The sequence below is a fragment of the Pelophylax lessonae genome (genome assembly GCF_965119305.1).
Source record: "Pelophylax lessonae genome assembly, chromosome: 4".
Classification (NCBI taxonomy): Eukaryota; Metazoa; Chordata; class Amphibia; order Anura; family Ranidae; genus Pelophylax; species Pelophylax lessonae.
The window spans coordinates 647,282,671-647,304,041 of NC_138771.1; positions in this window are offsets into that span (position 1 = coordinate 647,282,671).

Here is a 21,371-nt window from a genome sequence, read left to right on the forward strand (position 1 = left end):
CGGCACCCCCGGCCCGCAAACTATCAGACTTCTTTCGCCCGGCGGCTCCTGGACTATCCAGACCGACATCTACAGCGCCCTCTAGGCGCAATGTCATCTATGGAGGTGAGCAATTCCAACAATCCTCCTATTACCTCTTGGGCCTACTCACCTCCACCAGACCCATTTGCCAACATAGTCACAACAGGGCAGCCTGTGTCAGACACAAGTTTAAAAGAAATGCTATCAATGCTACACTCCTCAATGCAGGCCAACATCCTGGCATCCATATCTTACTGTCATAAGGAACTCCATGGCATGGAAGACAGAGTCAATGCTGGGGAACACAGGATGGAGGAATTCACAGTGTCCAATAATGCACTAGTGGACGCCCACAATTCTCAACAGGAGGACATTCACAATATACAAGCCAAATTAGCAGATCTTGAGGACAGATCGATATGTAACAACCTCAAAATTCGTGGCATACCTGAATCTGTCCAACCGTCCCAATTGCCTTTGTATGTAAAAGATCTGTTTCAGAAGGCTGTGCCTGACCTCTCTAATGCTGACCTCACGATTGATCGTATACACAGGATCCCTAAGCCTTCGTTCCTACCGCAAGAGATCCCTCGCGACATGTTACTGAGAATTCATTTTTTCCAGGCAAAGGAACGGATTCTGGAAGCTTTCAGGCGTAAAGACCGTCTTCCTGAACAAGCTGTATCTCTCCAAGTCCTACCGGACTACTCTCAATATACCCTCCAACTTAGAAGAAACCTCAATTCCATCACAAAGGCATTGAGGAACAACAAAATAGCGTATAAATGGAAATATCCCGCTAAACTGTGCGTGACCCATCAAGGATCCTCGTCTCAAATTACCACCGTGGACCAGGGTCTCCGCCTGCTCCGTCAATGGAACATCCTCCCTGGCTTGGCACCCCAGCGACAACCAAGCCTGGACCCCGGTCCCCGTCATCTTCAACAGGAATGGCAAGTAGCGTCCAGATCCTCCAGGTCTACTCACCGCACCAATTGAAGGTGGCTCAATGAACTTTTGCCGGACATGCATGACCTCCAGCCCTTGGAAGCACCCACCACCGTGCTCCTTTTTATCTCTTTTATGTCATTGTTTGTCTTTTTTTTCTCTTTTCCATCACCTTCTTATTCCAGAACAGGACTCTCCCTAGGTCTTTGGAACGTCTCACTACCACAAAGTCCAGACATGGTTTGTTGGTTCCCTCTAACAGGATCGCTGACCTTTATCCAGATACACTTCTGTCTCCTCATTCCCTGAATGGGCTTCCTGCAGACTCTCCAACACCTGCGGACACTTGCACCCAGGGTGCCAGTCAGGTACCATTTGACTGCCCCCAATGTACCCCCAATTGCTTGCACACATGTGGTTCTCCGCTCTTACCTGCTGGCCATCTCCTTGATATCGTTTTTATCTTCTTTATGCTATGTCTTTGAATTTGCTGTCCCTCAATGTTAAGGGCTTAAACCACCTGGTAAAGCTCTTTTCCATGTGGAAAGAAGCTAACTCCCACAAGGCGGATATTCTAGCCATACAGGAAACGCACTTCAAACAGGCGCAGGCTCCTAAATGCACACACCAGAATTATCCTCATGTCTTCCAGGCCTCAGCCCCAGAGAAGAAGAGGGGGGTATTGATAGCCGTTTGTGACTCGGTATCCTTCACCTACTCTAAGGTGGTGCAGGATGCCGAGGGGCGATACATAATCTTCAACTGTACCATTGATAATTGCTTATACACCATAGTCAATGTTTATGCTCCAAACACACACCAATTGCGGTTCTTACGTAGACTTTGTTGTAAGGTCAATAAGCTTAAAACCGGTAAATTGATCATGTGCGGGGACTTTAACCTGGTAGCGGACCACGTCATGGACACGTCTTCTAGAGGAAAGTCCTCATCTGCTACTCTAGCACCCCTCATTCACATGGAGGGGCTCCATGACGTGTGGCGCTATCAACATGCGGAGGAGAGAGATTATTCTTTCTTCTCAGCATGTCACAATACCTACACCAGGATAGATTTGTGTTCCTGGTGGACGCTTCCACTGTCCCTCATGTTATGCATACCTCTATTTCCCCCATTACGTGGTCTGACCATGCCGCCATTTACATGTCCCTGTCGGCGAGGCCTATCTCCCCCTCTACGTTTCTATGGAGATGCAACAACTCCATCCTTTCCGACCCGGACTCCCTAGGTTCCCTTCAATCCCAGCTACGCAAGTTTTTCCACATTAATGACACATCGGACACAAACCCCTTCACGCTATGGAACGCTCATAAGGCGTTCGCTAGAGGTGTACTTATCCAATTAGGCTCCAGATTAAAGGAAAAGTTTCAACTTAAGTTTACCGAACTCACGACAAAAATTAAAGAGCTGGATGATATCAACAAATGGGCCCCCGCTCCTGCCAATGTAACCCAGCTATCCACCCTTAGATTAGACCTCCGCAGACTTCTCACGGATAATCATGACAAAATGATGGCGCGCCTTCGACTGCGTTACTATTCATCCCATAACAAGGCGGGCAAATTTTTAGCCTCCAGGCTTAAAGCTAGAAAAACCAAAACCAAAATTGACCATATTTTCCACCCCCACACCAACCAAAAAATCGCTGATGCTTTTGCAGATTATTATGGCACCCTCTATAACCTAAACTCTGATCCTACCACTCCCCAACCTACAGATGCTAGTATCCATGCGTTCCTGCGACACCTTAAACTACTCACTCTCTCTGAGGATGCTCTGTCCATTCTGAATAGCCCCTTTACGGCTCCAGGGCTGACTAAAACAATACACACCCTACCCCTGAATAAATCACCGGGTCCTGACGGCATGACAAACGAGTATTATCGCTCCCTACAAGACATACTCACGCCCCACCTCTTAAAAGTCTTCTCCGCAGCCACATCGGAGGGCCACCTTCCACTTGAAATGCTCCAAGCCAATATAACCTCTCCCTAAACCTGGTAAACCCCCCACTACCCCAGCCAATTTTAGACCTATCTCGCTCCAAAACAACGATGTGAAGCTCTATGCCAAACTCATAGCCAACTGATTAGCACAGGTATTGCAGTCCCTGCTTGGGTGCGACCAGATGGGGTTCGTCAGAGGACGTCAGGCACCTGATGCCACTAGACGTGTAATAAACATACTGCACCACGCCGAAAAGACTAAGACGCCTTCTCTGCTTCTCTCCATTGATGCAGAGAAGGCGTTCGACCGCATACATTGGGGATATATGAAGGCGGTTTTACAGAAATTTGGTTTCTCTGGCCCGATACTCTCGGCCATATTAGCTCTATATTCCACACCATCAGCTAAGGTGTTGTCAGCTGGGATGTTGTCCAAGTCCTTCTCTATCACCAACGGCACACGCCAGGGGTGCCCGTTATCACCCCTCATTTTCAATCTACTGATGGAACCTCTGGCCGAATCGCTTAGAACTAGCCCCCTGATCTCGGGCTTCAAATTTGGACAGACCAACCATGTTATTACTCTATTTGCCGACGATGTTATTCTCAGCCTGACGAACCCCGTCCAGCTACACCACAACTTTAGCCGTGTCTCTTACTACAAAGTTAACTTTGGTAAATCTGTCATCCTTAACATGAATATCCACACATCCATGCTTGGACATCTTCAAGCGCAACTGCCCTATACGTGGACCTCACAGTCCTTGCAATATCTTGGCATTCAAATTTCATACCCAACCTCTAACCTGCTAGCGGCCAACTTGAAACCATTAATATCCTCCATTTCTGCAGATCTTGCTAAACTCCAATCCTCTGAACTCTCCTGGGCTGGTAGAATAGCCACCTTTAAAATGGTGTGCCTTCCAAAAATTCTCTAAATTTTTCGTACACTTCCGATACCCATCACAAATAAATACTTGAATCCCCTATCTAAATTACTACGATCATTTGTTTGGCAGAAAAAGAAGGCGAGATGTGCATATTCACACATGATCCGTCATAAGCGAGTGGGAGGGTTGGGACTCCCGGACATTTCAGACTATTATCACGCCTCTAGGTTAGCACCCCTTCAACATTGGTTTGCCCATGCACACACCCTGCCCTGGCTCCCCATAGAAGCCTCGCTGTCCCGCTCCCCTGACCTTAGCCTGTTACTCCTGGCAGATATGTGGAAACCCCTAAACCTGTCTACATTACCAATCACGATTCAAGCCTCCATTAAGTCTTGGAGACTTCTCCGTACACATCTCACACAGGTTACACCTACGATTCAAATTCCTCTTCCGTTATCTGTGCTGAATATCTTGCTCCCTTACACCTCCACTTCCCCACTTGTATCTGCGGGCAATTTTTTAATTGCAGTTGCCTGGGTGCCAGTGACTGTCAGGTCCACAGAGTGTACTGTACCCACTGCCCAACACTCCTATAGGGTGGCACAGCACCTTGCACTCATAGTACACAACACATTAAAAAAAAATGACAGGCAGAGGCAGGCCACCCCGCAAGGGCCGTCGTGGTCGTGGTGCTGTGATTTCCTTAGGCCCTAGAATAATGCCCAGTGTTCAGAGGCCACCACAGACCCTGAACTCAAAAAATTCTGAAGCCATAGTTGACTGGCTTACACAGGACACCCAATCGTCTACAGCTTCCGCTCGGAACCCTAATGCACCATCCTCCTCCAGCTCAGCTTCGGGCACCTCTCAATTTACCACTCGCCAGCCCGCTGGCACCACCACCAACACTAGCACCACAGCCACTTCACTTGATCCATCAGAGGAGTTATTTTCACATCAGTTGGAAGAAATAAGTGATGCGCAACTATTAGTGCCAGAGGATGTAGATAACGGGGATATGTCTCAGTCAGGCAGCATTATACACATGGACGTACATTGTGATGATGATGATGATGATGTTGTACCTGCTGCTGCTGCCTTTGCTGAGTTGTCAAGTGAAGCCGCTGATGATGACGATGTGTCTGTGGATGTCACCTGGGTGCCTGCTCGAAGAGCAGAAGAAGAGGGGGAAAGTTCAGATGGGGAGACAGAGAGGAGGAGGAGACGAGTTGTAAGCAGGGGGAGGAGGTCATCGCAAGGAGCTAGTGGCGCAGTCAGACAGCATGTAGATTCGGCACCCGGGGTCAGCCAGACAGCACGCCAATCAACGCAAGCTGTTGCCGCCACCAGAATGCCGTCCTTGCAAAGCTCAGCAGTGTGTCTGCCTCTGATATCAGCGATGCCATTTGTAACCTGTGCCAAAAGAAACTGAGTCCAACACCCACCTAGGTACAACTGCTTTGCGAAGGCACATGATCTCACATCACAAACGCCTATGGGATCAACACATGAGTAAAAGCAGCACACAAACTGAAAGCCACCATCCTCCTCCTGGTCCAGCATCTTCAGCCACGTCAACCACTGCTGTCCTCCATGCCCCCTATCAACAACCCGCCCCTCCGCCTCTCACCTTCAGCAGTTCCTGCTCACCTGCCCACAGTCAGGTGTCTGTCAAGGAAATGTTTGAGCGTAAGAAGCCAATCTCACAGAGTCACCCCCTTGCCTGGCGTCTGACAGCTGGCTTGTCGGAACTCTTAGCCCGCCAGCTTTTACCATACAAGCTGGTGGAGTCTGAGGCCTTCAAAAAATTTGTCGCTATTGGGACACCGCAGTGGAAGGTACCCGGCCGAAATTATTTTTCACAAAAGGCAATCCCCAACCTGTACTCATGTCACGTCTGGCACACAGTGTTGGGGCAAGGGTCCATCTGACCACTGATAGCTGGTCTGCAAAGCACGGTCAGGGCAGGTATATAACTTACACTGCGCATTGGGTAAACCTGCTGGCGGCTGCCATGCATGGAATGCGTGGCTCTGCTGCAGAGGAGTTGGTGACACCGCCACGACTTGCAGGCAGGCCTGCTGCCACCTCCTTTACTCCTCCTACTCCATCCTCTTTGCTAACCTCCTCGGCTGAGTCCTCTTCTGCTGTTGCGTCTTGCTCCACACCAACTGCACCCCCCCAGCTCCCCAGGGGCTATTTCACATGCCGGATACGACAGTGTCACGCTGTCTTGGGGTTGACTTGCCTGAAAGCAGAGAGTCACACCGGACCAGCACTACTGTCCGCCCTGAACGCACAGGTGGATCAGTGGCTGACCCCGCACCAACTGGAGATCGGCAAAGTGGTGTGTGACAACGGCAGCAATTTGTTGGCGGCATTGAATTTGGGCAAGTTGACACATGTGCCGTGCATGGCACATGTGTTGAATCTGATTGTGCAACGTTTTGTGCAGAAGTACCCAGGCTTACAGGACGTCCTCAAGCAGGCCAGGAAGTTGTGTGGCCATTTCAGGCGTTCCTACACGGCCATGGCGCACTTTTCAGATATTCAGCGGCGAAACAACATGCCAGTGAGGCGCTTGATTTGCGACAGCCCGACACGTTGGAATTCAACACTGCTAATGTTCGACCGCCTGCTCCAACAAGAAAAAGCGGTCAACGAGTATTTGTATGACTGGGGTGCTAGGACAGCCTCTGCGGAGCTGGGTATTTTTTTGCCACGTTACTGGACGCTCATGCGCAATGCCTGTAGGCTCATGCGTCCTTTTGAGTCGCACCGAAGGCACCATCAGCGACATCATCCCATATGTTTTTTTTCCTGGAGCGTGCCCTGCGAAGAGTGCTGGATCAGGCCGTAGATGAGCGTGAAGAGGAAGAGGAAGAGTTGTGGTCACCATCACCACCACCAGAAACAGCCTTACCATCGCTTGCTGGACCTGCGGCAACACTGGAAGAGGAGTGTGAGGAAAAGGAGTCAGAGGAGGAATGTGGCTTTGAGGAGGAGGAACACCAACCACAGCAGGCATCCCAGGGTGCTCGTTGTCACCTATCTGGTACCCGTGGTGTTGTACGTGGCTGGGGGGAAGAACACACCTTCAATGACATCAGTGAGGACGAGGAATTGGACATGAGTAGCTCGGCATCCAACCTTGTGCAAATGGGGTCTTTCATGCTGTCATGCCTGTTGAGGGACCCTCGTATAAAAAGGCTGAAGGAGAACGACCTGTACTGGGTGGCCACGCTACTAGACCCCCGGTATAAGCAGAAAGTCTGATATGTTACCCAATTACCGGCAGTCGCAAAGGATGCAGCAGCTACAAAATAAGTTGAAAAGTATGCTTTACACAGCATATAAGGGTGATGTCACAGCACAACGGGAATCCAACAGGGGAAGAGGTGAAAGTAATCCTCCTCCTACCACCACAACCACGCCGGCAAGGACAGGACGCTTTACAGAAGTCTTGTTGATGGAGGACATGCAGAGCTTTTTTAGTCCTATGCATCGCCACAGCCCTTCGGGGTCCACCCTCAGAGAACGACTCGACCGACAGGTAGCAGACTACCTTGCCTTAACTGCAGATATCGACACTCTGAGGAGCGATGAACCCCTTGACTACTGGGTGTGCAGGCTTGACCTGTGGCCTGAGCTATCCCAATTTGCCATTGAACTTCTGGCCTGCCCCGCTTCAAGTGTGCTGTCAGAAAGGACCTTCAGCGCAGCAGGAGGTATTGTCACTGAGAAGAGAAGTCGCCTAGGTCACAAAAGTCTTGATTACCTCACGTTTATTAAGATGAATGAGGCATGGATCCCGAAGGGACTGACAGTGGGGGATGCATTTGACTAAAAAAGGCCTGGTGATGACTGAGATGCCTTGGCCTAAAAATGGTCCACACGCTGCTGTCTTTAATCATTCTCTGCATGCCGGATGACTTACGTGACGTCTCCGCCACCAACTACGGTTCAAGCCGCAATGTTTTAGTGCACTTTCTGCCTTGAAAACCTCAATTTTTCAGGCCGCTGCTATAGCAGCGGCTGCAACAATACCTGCTTTTTCATGCATGTGTACATGCCTAATTTTTCTGGCCTCTGTGGCTGCAAAAAAACAAAAAAAAAAAAAAAAAAAAAGGCACATACATGTGTGAATTCCCCTTCGTGATCGTTACCTTGTCGTGGTGAAGGGGCTTGCGTATCACAATGAAGCGATCACCTCTAGGAGTGTGTTGGCACACCCCAGATGATAAGGTCGTTGCTTCATTGTGAACAGACCAAAAGCGATCCGCAGGATAATTTTTCATAGAAAAAACATTCATTTTCTTTCATTCTTTCTGCGGAGCTGGGTATTTTTTGGCCGCGTTACTGAATGCTCATGAACAATGGCTGTAGGCTCATGCGTCCTTTTGCGGAGGTGACCACCCTGGTGGTCAGTCGAACCCAGGGCAACATCATCAACCTCATCCCATATGCGTTTTTTCTGGAGCGTGCCCTGCGAAGAATACTGGATCAGGCTCTAGATGAGCATGAAGAGGAAGAGTTGTGGTCCACTCCCCATCACCACCAGAAGCAGCCTTGTCGTTGTCAATTGCTGGACCTGTGGCAACGCAGAGAGAGGAGTCTGAAGAAGAGAAGTCAGAGGAGGAAGGTGGCTTTGAGGAGGTGGAATACCAGCCACAGCAGGCGTCCCAGGGGGCTTGTTCTCACCTTTCGGGGACCCTTGGTGTTGTACGTGGCTGGGTGGAGGAAGAGACCTTCAATGATGTCAGTGAGGACAAGGAACGGGACATGGCTAGCTTGGTATCCAACCTTGTGCAAATGGGGAGTTTGCGGTTGTGCAAATGGACTGACTGACTGTTGTTAAACGGGGAGTTTGGTCTGTCAGAGTTTGGTCTGTCACTGTGAAGCGGGCGTAACCCTTACACTACTTGACCGATAAAACATCATACCTGATCGTATTCACACACTGGATGTTTTAAAGCAAGTTATTCCAAACAATTTAGGAATGTTAGGTGATTTATGCCCTTTATGGATCAAAACCCGACTCTGCGTCAACTATGTAATTTTCCATGGGAGTTTTGCCATGGATCCCCCTCCGGCATGCCACAGTCCAGGTGTTAGTCCCCTTGAAACAACTTTTCCATCACTATTGTGGCCAGAAAGAGTCCCTGTGTGTTTTAAAATTCGCCTGCCTATTGAACTCTATGGCAGTTCGCCCGGTTCGCGAACATTTGCCGATGTTCGCGTTCGCCGTTCGCGAACGGCGAATTTTAGGTTCGCGACATCACTACCTAAGACCACAAGAACACCATCCCCACCGTCAAACATGGAGGTGGAACATTATGGTTTGGGGGTGTTTTTCTGTTAAGGGGACAGGACAACTTCACTGCATCAAAAGGAACGGTGGACAGGATGTACCATCAAATCCTGGGTAAAAACCTCCTTCCCTCCAGCATGATAATGTCCCAAAACACACGGCCAAGGCAACAAAGGAGTGGCTCAAGAAGAAGTACATTCAGACCTAATTCCATAGAAAATATGTGGGGGGAGCTAAAAGTTTGAGTTAGCAAACATCAGCCTCTAAACCCTAATGACTTTACTAATGAGGATTTGCAAAGAGAAGTGGGACAAAATTCCTCTTGAGATGTGTGCAAACCTGGTGGCCAACTGTGATTGCCAACAAGGGTTTTGCCACCAAGTACTAAGTCATGTTTTGCGAAGTGGTCAAATACTTATTTCCCTCATTAAAATGCTAATCAATTTATAGATTTTTTGAAATGCATTTTTCTGGATTTTTTTAAAATAAATAAAATAAAATAATCCTACCATTCAAATTATAGACTGATCATTTCTTTGTCTGTGGGCAAACATACAAAATCAGCAGGGGATCAAATACTTTTTTCCCTCACTGTATATATAATTTTCAATTTCATCTGATTGCTTGAACAGCCAAAGTTCAATCTGAACCTAGGTTTGGACCAAACTGTTCACTCATCCCTAATGGTTACTACATAGAAGTCAGCTTCATTCACATACCAAGGTACACTTGGGTACCAATGACAAAGTCAGAGGGAGATGGAGAGTCCTAAAAAACAATTTCAGGGACTCAGGAGCTAAATTGAGGAGTAGGACCTCCAAGGTAATATTTTCAGAAATACTACTCGAGCCACGCCAGAGAGGCAGTGAGAGAATAGGGAAGTAAACAAGTGGCTGAGGAGCTGGTGTAGTAAGGAGGGTTTCGGGTTCCTGGAGAACTAGACCGACTTCTCAATCAGCTACCGGCTCTTTAGTAGGAACGGATTGCACATAAATGGGGAGGGTGCAGCCGTACTGGGAGAGAAGATGGCCAACAAGTCAGAGGGTCTTTTAAACTAGGTGATGGGGGGAGGGTACAGATGTAGAATTAGCCAGCCTGGAGCAAGGTTCAACAGGGGACAAATGGGGACATTAGCGGTAGGGTGTTCAGAGTTCCTAAACCCAAGGTGGGTAGGGGGAAATATCACAAGAGCAGCCTAAAAACATTGAATAAGGATATAATATGCAACCAGACAAAATTACAAGGTTTGTATAACAATGCTAGAAGCCTGGCCAACAAGATGGGAGAGCTGGAGCTGCTAATATTTGAGGTGGATTTCGATTTTGTTGGGATTTCAGATACTTTGTTTAACAGCTCTCATGATTGGCTGGTGACCATTCAGAGGTATTCCCTATATCGCAAAGATAGAGAAGGTAAAAAAGGGGGAGGGTTATGTTTGTATATTAAGAACAGTGTACAGGTAAATATGAGGGATGACATCGCAAACGGAGCTAAGGAGGAGGTAGAATCCCTATGGATAGAACTTCAAAAGAAGGCACTATGGGGAAAAAAAAATATTGGGCGTATGCTATAGGCCCCCAAACCAGAGGAAGGAGGGGGAGGCAGACGTCCTATCACAGCTTGGAATGACAGCAAGGATGGCAAAAGTAATAATAATGGGGGACTTTAATTATCCAGATATAGACTGGGCAGAAGGAACCGCACATTTATCAAAGGCTCAGCAGTTCCTAAATGTTTTGCAGGACAATTTCATGGGTCAGATGGTGAATGCACTGACAAGAAACAATGTGGTACTAGACCTACCGATTACCAACAATACGGACCTAATCATGGATATAGAAATAAGGGGCAACTTAGGAAACAGTGACCATAGGTCAATTAGTTTCAGTACAAATCATAGAAATAGGAAACACAAGGGTAATATAAGGAAACTGAATTTCAAAAGAGCCAACTTCCCTAAAATGCGCTCTTTGCTAGACAATATCAAATGGAATATCAATCAAACTCCAACATAAAAATGCATATTAATACTAAAGAAAAGGACTTCAAAAAATACAAGGCTGAGTGGTCATTGGCAGCATTCCAACAGTACAGAAGTGCAATAAGAAATGTAAAGCCGAAATCGAGGCGGCTAAAATAGAACACGAAAGACATATAGCGGAAGAGATTAAAAAAACCCAATAAATTCTTTAAGTATATAAATAGTAAGAAAGCAAGACCAGAACACATTGGCCCCATAAAAGACAATGAAGGGAATCTGGCCACAGAGGACAGTGAGAAGGTGAAAGTGCTAAATAAATTCTTCCGATCAGTCTTCACAAAAGAATTGGCGGGCTACACTAACCCAGCTTGTAATGTTAAATTAAATAATACACCCCAGGAAATACCCCCATGGTTAACAGAAGATAGACTTAGAGAACTAAACTTGAGAAAATTAACATAAATAAATCACATCGACCGGATGGCTTGCACCCGAGGGTTCTTAAAGAACTCAGCCAGGTGATAGCCAGACCGTTATTCTTGATCTTTACAGATAGTCTACAGACGGGTATGGTGCCAGATGATTGGAAAAAAGCCAACGTGGTACCAATATTTAAAAAAGGGCCAAGATATATCCCGGGTAACTATAGACCTGTCAGCCTAACATCAGTAGTCTGCAAGATATTGGAGGGGATGATAAGGGACTATATACAAGACTTTACTAATGAAAATGGTGTTATTAGTAGTAATCAGCATGGATTTATGAAAAATTGTTCTTGCCAGACCAATCTATTAACCTTCTATGATGAAGTGAGTTGCCATCTAGATAAAGGAAGGCCTCTGGATGTGATGTATCTGGACTTTGCAAAGGCATTAGGCACTGTTCCCCACAAACGCTTACTGTACAAATTAGGGTACGTAGGTATGGACCATAGGGTGAGTACCTGGATAGAGAACTGGCTCCAGGGGTGAGTCCAGAGGGTGGTGATAAATGGGGCGTACTCATTTTGGGCGGGTGTGGAAAGTGGGGTCCCCCAAGGTTCTGTCCTGGGACCAATCCTGTTTAATTTATTCATAAACCACCTAGAGGATGGGATAAACAGCACAATCTCAGTATTTGTGGATGATACTAAACTAAGCAGGGCAATAACTTCTATGCAGGACGTGGTAACCATACAAGCAGACCTGAACAAAATAATGGGGTGGGCAACTACATGGCAGATGAGGTTTAATGTTGAAAAATGTAAGGTAATGCACTTGGGCATCAGAAACACGAACACTAGGTGGGGAACCTCTGGGTGAATCTAAGACGCAAAAGGACCTGGGGGTCCTAGTTAGTGGCATGTAACGCCAAGCTGCTGCAAGCAAAGCCAACAGAATACTGGCATGTATAAAAAAGGGGATTCACTCCAGAAATAAAGAGATTATTCTCTCACTTTACAAGACTCTGGTCCGGCCACATCTGGATTATGCCATCCAGTTCTGGGCACCGGTCCTCAGGAAGGATGTGCTGGAACTGGAGAGAGTCCAGAGAAGGGCAACAAAAATAATTAGGGGATCATCAGCTATGAGGAAAGACTACAAGCATTGAACTTATTCTCTCTGGAGAAGAGACGCTTGAGAGGGGATTTGATATCAATGTACAAATACTGCACTGGTGACCACAGCATAAGGAACAAACTTTTCAGAGAAAGGGAATACAACAAGACACAGGGTCACTCACTAAAACTAAAAGAAAAGCAGTTTAACCTTAAACTACGTAAGGGGTTCTTTACTATCAGAGAAGTAAGGATGTGGACTTTTCTTCCACAAGCAGTGGTAGCAACAGGGGGCATTGATAGTTTAAAAAAACTATTAGATGGGCACCTTAACCACTTTACCACTGGAGGATTTTCCTGCTTTACGTCCAGGCCACTTTTTGCAACTTGGCACTGCGCGAATTTAACTGACAATTGCGCGGTCATGCAACGTCGTACCCAAACTAAATTTACGGCCTTTTTTTCCCACAAACAGAGCTTTCTTTTGGTGGTATTTTATCACCTCTGCGCTTTTCATTTTTTGCGATATTAATAAAAAAGTGCGAAAAGTTTGCGAAAAAATTGACATTTTCTACTTTGACAGTAAAAAAATATCCAATATATTCAATTTTTGTCATATATTTAGGCCAAAATGTATTTAGCTACATGTCTTTGACAAAAAAATTCTCAATGAGCGTATTTTTAACCGCTTTAAGACCGGAAGATTTTACCCCATTCCTGACCAGGCCATATTTTGCGATTCGGCACTGCATTACTTTACCGGACAATTGCACAGTCGTGCAATGCTTTACACAAATTATGTCCTTTTTTTCCCCACAAATAGAGCTTTCTTTTGGTGGTGATTGATCACCTGTGCGATTTTTACTTTTGGCGCTATAAACAAAACAAGAGAGACAATTTTTAAAAAATATTCATATTTTTCACATTTTTTTATATGAAATTCCCCCCCCCCCCCCCAAAAAATTTAAAAATCTAATTTTTTTAACATTTTAGGCCAATTTGTTTTCTGCTACATATGTTTGGTAAAAAACAAAAAAAACAATTGCAATAAGCTTATTTTGATTAGTTTGCTCAAAAGTTATTGCAGCTACTAACTACGAGAAATGTATGTCATTTTTATTGTTTTTTTTTTTAACTAGTAATGGCGGCGATCTCCGATATTTTTGCTGGACTGCGGCATTGTGTCGGACAGATCGGACCCCTAACTGACATTTTTGACACTTTTGGGGGTACCAGTGACATTACTACAGTAATCAGTACTATAAATATGCACGGTTACTGTAATAATGACACTGGCAGGGAAGGGGTTAACTTTATTGGTGATCAAGGGGTTAATGTATGCCTGGTGCTTACTGACGTGTGTGGGGGGAGGGGATTGAGTGACACAGGCACAGATCCCAGGTTCAGCTATGCTGAATCCTGTAATCTGTCCCTGCCTGTCACATAGGAGATCTGCCCGCTTTGTTTACACAAGCGGGCAGATTTCCTCACTCGATTCCCCGACGATCGGGGAAGAGCAGCGGTGATTACCGCCACTCCTCCCCTGGCCTGACTCCTGCTGTGTCTGAATACAGTGAGAGTGAGCCTCCGGTGGTGCGCGCGTGCTGTCGAGAGAGGGAGGAGTCAGGCGACGTAGGTCTACGTCGCTGGACGGAATCGAGCCACTTTGCCGCAGTACCCTCAATGTGAGCGGTCGGCAAGTGGTTAAAGACCAGAGCATAAAGGGGTATACAATGTACGGTTAACAGCAAACACACACACATTATGGGTTGAACTGGATGCACTGATGTCTTTTTTTAACCTCACTGACTATGTACAGTAACTATGTAACTATGTACATATCGTGTCCTCTAAAATCTTTCCCAAGATAGCCATATGACTCAATTGTATGATTTCAGCTTAGGTGTTAAAACGACCAAACCATGTCTTTTTGTACAAACAGAGATAAATTTGTTCAATGCAAATTTTATTTCTTGGTTCCTCAAACTATAAATTATCGGATTTAATAAAGGAGTTCCTGTGGTGTACAATGGGGCCACCAGCTTTTTGATGTTGTAAGAGTATATTTTGGAGGGAATCATATAGACATTCATCAAAGTACCATAGTACGTGCTTACCACAATTAAATGGGAACTGCAGGTTGAGAAAGCCTTTTTTCTGCCAACAGATGAGGAAATCTTAAGGATGTTGAGGAAAATGGAGACATATGTGAACATTATAAAAAAGAAAGGAAAAATGATAAAAGGGATAGTTAAGACAAAATCAACAATGTCCAAGACAGAATGATCAGAACATGTCAACTCTAGAATTGGAGCAAGGTCACATAAATAATGGTCCATGATATAAGGACCACAGAATTTAAAATGACATACAAACATAATTAATAATAATGCTACCAAAAAACCTATGACCCAAGGCCAGATGGCTAGACATAGTTGAAGTTTGAAGTTCATGATGGAGTTGTAATGTAAAGGTTTGCAGATAGCCAGATATCGATCATAGGACATCACTGTGAGAAGGAGGCACTCTGCTGTCGTAGTGCCACTATAGAAGAAAAGTTGAGCGATGCAGTCAGTAACATTTATGAATCCTCCTTCACTTTTCACAATGTCCAGCATTTTTGGAGTGATAGTCGATGACAGCAAAATGTCAGAGAATGACAGGTGACTGAGGAAAAAGTACATAGGAGATTTCAAAGCTTCTGATTTCACCACCAACATAATGATAATCAGGTTTCCAAATATTGTCAAAATGAAGGCGACCAGAAAGATCAGGAACAGATAAGGGTTTAGGTCATAGTGAAACTGAAATCCCAAAAGAAGGAATTGTGTTACTGTTGTTTGGTTCACCTCCATCATTTTCTCTGATGACATAGAAAAAGAGTTAAACTGTAGATAAACTATATATAAACCATTCTTAAAATCTCATATAAGATTTAAAAAGACACTAAATTTGGAAAATTGTTCCCAAAAAGGCAGGTTGAGGAAAAAGAACTAGTCACCAGCATTACCTATGGTTACTTTGCAACTGATCTGTTCTTCATTACTGATGTAAAATGCCTTTTGCTGCACTATGTCTCTGTGTGAAGGAAGCCATCTTGGTAGAGGCAGGACTTTCCATCCTCATGTCAGAGCCCCCAGTGAGCAGCACAGTGATGACATCACCAAATCGCCCTCCATATCTGGTGAGATTAGCAATCAAAGGCAACAGTGCCTTAGAACTCACAGAGCTATGAGGCTAGAGGCATAGGAGTGTGTAGGCACACTCTTTTTTTTTAAACAATAATTTTTATTGACTTTTCACATGAAGAAAAGGTATACAAACATTCAAGGTGCATGAGCATAGTTAACAGGACATGTAGAGCATAACTCTATAAGGCAACGATGTGGGGGGGGGGGGGGAAGAAGGAGGGAAGGGAGGAAAGAAGGGAAAAAGGGGGGGGGAGGGGGGGAAGCATTGTTCCAGATTGGACCTAACAGAACATCAGTAAAGTCTAATAACAGGCATGAAACAAATATGCAACGAAGAAGGTCATATGCCACAACCAGTTAATGGTCAACAGGTGAACAGCGAAAATCAAACAGACATGGATACTGTCTCGTATGACCCCCCAAAAAAAAAAGAGAAAAAAGAAAACAAGTCATGAAAATAATGCACGTCATTCAGCCCTAGATCATATCCCAAAACAAACCAGGATGTACTCCAAGACCCAGCTGACTTGTGAAGGGCCTAAAACAGAGATGTGAGGAAAAAGGACAATGAGGCCGGGCCAGCCCGGAGGGATTCAACCCCCCCTCCCCCGACATCCCAGTGGGAACATACTTGCCAGGGAAGAGGCTGAATCCCACCAGACTACCAAGCGTCAAGGTCACGTTTGGTGATATTTCCAATAACGCCATGATTCGGTAAATTTATGCAATGAGATATCATTGGTTGCCAGGTCTTTTTCCAAGCGGTAATTAGCGTTCACTAGTGAGACCAGGTCAGAGAAGCCTGGAATCTCCAGCGATTTCCACCTACGTAGAATGAGCGTTCTTGCCGCTAACAGGATATGCACCACCATTTGTCGGAAAAGCAGTGGGTAGCCGTCGATGCCCAGGTTCAACAGCGCAAGCTCCTTTCTGGGGGGACTAAGGATACCTGTGCAATCCGCAATACAACAAAATATTTTCTTCCAATAACTAGTGAGTGAAGGACACTCCCAGAGGATATGTACCAGTGTACCCGTTCCCCCACACTCAAGCCAACAGTGAGCTGAAGTGGAGGGGAACAGCTTCGAGAGCCGAAATGGGGTATAATACCACCGATTTGCGATCTTGAGCATTAATTCCCAATGTGAAGTACAATGCGAGTACCGAAATGTGGACAACAAAGCTCTGGACCATTGAGTTGTAGTAAAAGTGGTCGCTAAATCTTTCTCCCACCTTAACATTGACATAGACTTAGGGTTGTCTGCAGATCGGAGTAGGTTCTCATAAAAGAGGGAGATACCTTTGGGCGGACTAGGTTCCACATGATAGTACTCCCAGGATTTGGCGGGGACACGGGCCGTCGTTGGAGGGTGTTTGACTAGGAAGCTGTGTATACGATGAATTGTGAAGATTAGCGTGGGAGGGACATTGAAATCCCTTACCAATGAGGCCGGAGAGCGTAGTGCGCCATGTAGATAAAAGTGAGAGAGAGAGGTCATACCTAGATTAACTAGTTGGGTCAATTGCAGGGAGGGAAGGTGGGCAGCCAGGATGGAGACAGGGAGCGACAAAGAAGCCTGAGAGTGACTATCCGCCTGCCTCTCCCTGGAGAGAGCAAGTTTGCGCCACGCCAAAAGCGAAGACTGCGACGTGGGTGGCAGCTGAGCTAAGGACCAAGGGATCCATAAGTCGCCTAGGAGAAACAGGCGGAGGTCCCTAGTGGGAGTGAGATGGCTTTCCAGGTGGACCCATGGAAGGGCGTGGGAGATAGAGAACCAAGTTTGGATCTGAACCAATCTAGTGGACCATAGATAAAGGGCCAAGTCAGGGAGTTTAGCGACGCCCAGGGATTTTGGAAGGGTTAAGGTAGAGGTAGCCACACGGGCTCTCTTACCACCCCATATAAAGCCACGCATAGCCCTAGAGAGCGCATCCAGATGTTTTTTGGGAAAGGTGAGGGGGAGCGCTCTAAATATATATAATATTTGGGGCAGTATTGACATTTTGTAGGCGGCCATCCGGCCACCCCAGGAGAGTTCTGTTTTGGACATTACCGACATTTCTTTAGAAGTTTTTTTCAATAAGGCGTCGATATTAGCAGGAAGTAGGCGTTTGGTGGAGGGGGTGATATGTATTCCTAAATAGGGGATGGAGACCTCGGTCCAGGGGTAGGGAAAGTCCCTCTGAAGGCGGTCAGCATCTCGCTTGCTGACACCCATGTTCAGTACTAAAGACTTGGACGTGTTCACCTTATGGTAGGATATTGAGCTAAATTCTGAGAGAATTCTATGGATGGCCGGGAGAGACTGGTTTGGATTGGTGAGGGCGAGCACGACGTCGTCCGCGAACAAATTAACTGTATGGGAGACGGAACCCAGCTGAAATCCCATCACATCATTATCCGATCTAATGGCCTCCGCCAGGGGTTCGATCATCAAATTGAAGATTGTAGGTGAGAGGGGACAGCCCTGGCGGGTGCCATTAGTTATTTTAAACGGAATCGAGGTTGTGCCAGCAGTGAGGACCTGAGCTGAGGGACATGAGTAAAGGGCAAGAATCGCAGAGAGTATACCACCCGAGAAGCCAAACTTTTCCAGCGTGAGTCGCATGAACAACCAGTTCACCCTATCAAACGCCTTCTCTGCATCCAAGGTGAGGAGCAGAGAAGGCGTTTTAGACGACTCCGCAAGGTGGACTAAATTTATGATTCGCCGGGTGGCATCAGACGTCTGCCTGCCCGGCATAAAGCCCATCTGGTCATTCCTCACCAGCTGGGGGAGGAGGGGCTGAAGTCTGGACGCCAAGATTTTGGCGTAAATCTTGAGGTCGCTGTTCAATAAAGAAATGGGACGATAGTTTGCTGGGAGACTGGCATCCTTGCCGGGTTTGGGGATGGTGGTGATGTAGGCGCTCAACATCTCTCTAGGGAATTCAGCCCTGTGGATCGCCAGATTGAATACCTCAACTAGATGGGGGCCCAAGGTATCGACGTGAATTTTGTAATATTCATTACCAAGACCATCTGGACCCGGTGATTTCCCAGTGGGGAGCAGTTTTATGGCCTTAGATACTTCAGTCAGGGTGAATGGGGATGATAAGGATTGCAGCTGATCCTCAGTCAGGGATGGTAATTGTAGTTTGTCTAGGAACTGACGAATGAGGGTTGTTGTCGGTTGGGTAGTGTTTGGGTCTAGGGCCAGATTGTATAGGGACCCATAGAAGTTCGCGAATTCATTCGCTATATCCCGGGGATGGGTTAGTCTGGATCCAGTAGTGCGCTGGGAAAGGTGGGAGATGCGTGTGGATACCCTGCGTTGTTTGATCCTTGCTGCCAGAAACTTGCCTGCCCTATTCGCCTGCGCGTAATATTTGAGTTTGAGCACTCTCAATTGGCGGTCGTAGCGTTCCATGAGGTGGGACTTCAGAGAGTCTCTCACTCTGGAAAGCTGCGAGGCTATGGCTTGTGTGGGAGTGGATTTGTGTGTAGTCTCAAGATCGCGTATCTCGGTTAGGAGAGCCGTGAGTTTGCGACTATAAGCCCTACGCATCCTGGCAGATTGTTGAATGCACACACCGCGAATGACCGCCTTGTGCGCTCCCCAGAGCACCCAGGAGTCCGACACGGAGGGAGCATTGAGATTAAAATATTCAGAAAGCTGTTCTCTAATCAGCTTACCAGCAACTGGATCCTGGAGTACTTTGACATCACAACGCCATACCGACGTCCGTTCCCTGGGTCCAGACTCCTCCAGGACCATCTCAACAGCCGCGTGGTCTGACCACGTGATGTTTTTGATAGCCGAGGAGGAGACTTTACCCAGTAAAGGGAGGTCAGCCCAGAACATATCAATACGTGAGTAGGAGTTGTGTCTTGAGGAATAAAACGAGTAGTCCCTTTCTGAACCATGTTGGCAGCGCCAAACATCAAATAGTTGTTCCGAGGCTAAAAGAGAGCCCAAGGAGAGTTGTCGGCCCCGGGCGGGCACCGAGGTGTCAAGCCCCGGGTCGACCACTGAGTTCATATCGCCACAGATCACCAGATTACCGTAAATGTCACCGGAAACCTTTTTCAGCAACCTAGAGAGGAAGCGTTTTTGATGAGTATTGGGAGCATAGACAGCCACCAGGGTTAATGGCATTGCGTTGAAGTCACCCTGCAGGATGAGGTATCTGCCGTCAGGATCTTGAGTCAGCTTGTGCATCGAGAAGGCAATCGAGTCTCTCAGAGCTATCAGTACTCCACGCTTCTTCTCCGAGGCGTTGGCGAAAAACAACGTAGGAAAATTCCTGTGGGAGAACTTGGGCTGGTGGTGAAGCTTGAAGTGGGTCTCTTGGATGCATACCACATCAGCACCACTATTGCATAACTCGGTCCACAGGGAGAACCGCTTAACTGGATGGTTCAAACCGTTCACATTTAACGACAAAAATTTGATGGTCATGGAATCATCGGAGAGACGGAGCGGATGGTCTGGACGGGGGCCAAGGGTGGTGCAGTTCGTTCAGTAACAAAAGGTCCAAAAGTCCGACTGGAGCAAAACGAGGAGGAGGGGAGGAAAGGCAGGGAGGCAGGGTAGGTCTGGTAAACAGTAAAAAAGAGTCTAGGGGCAGGTAAAACCTGCAACAAAAAGAGAGGGGCCAGTAGGTCAACATTACCTAGGCCAGGGACTAACGTTGAACAGGCGTCGTGATGCATTCACCTCCGGGTGAGAAGTGTTTAGAGCTGGACCGCTTGCGGGAAACCACTTGCCAATCTTCTGGGAGGGTCCGCGGCGAGGGAGATCTGGAAGACCGCGACTGAGCGGCTGGCGGATCCGGAATGATGCCCCAGCGATGCAAAAGGGCCATACCTTCCTCTAGGGAAGCGATCGCCACAGTGTTGCCTAGATGCGTAATAGACAATTGAGCCGGGTGTTTCCATTTGTGCACGATTTGGTGGTTCCTCAGGGCTTTTGTTATGGTGGCGAGGTTCCTTCGCTTCTGGAGCGTGTGCCTGGATAAGTCTGGCAGTATCTGGGCCTGCGGGAAGTCCCCAGGGAGAGCCTGAAGTTGTCTAGAGGCCAGAAGGATTTTGTCCTTTGTCTGGAAAAAATGCACACGGAGGAGCACATCCCGAGGCAGGTCTTGTGCAATGAAGTGAGGCTTAGGAATCCTGTGGATTCTATCTATCTCCAATTCTGCTGCGGTTAGAGTAGGAACCAGTGCAGAAAAGAGATCAGTAGCCATTTTACGCAGATGTTGGGGCTGCACAGATTCGGGGATCCCCCTTAACTTTAAATTGTTCCTCCGAGACCTGTCCTCCAGGTCTGCAAGCTTGTCTTTTATCCAATCTATATCATCCGTGTGGTCATTATGAGCTGAAATGAGGGTATTGAGAGACAAAGAGCATTTAGACATGGAGGCCTCAGCAACATCCATCCTCACCTCTATCTGCTGCACATCATGTCTTGTTCGGTTAAGGCCCTGCATTAAATCCGTATGGAGAGATGACCAGAGGGAATGTAGCATTCCTTTAAGCAGAGTGC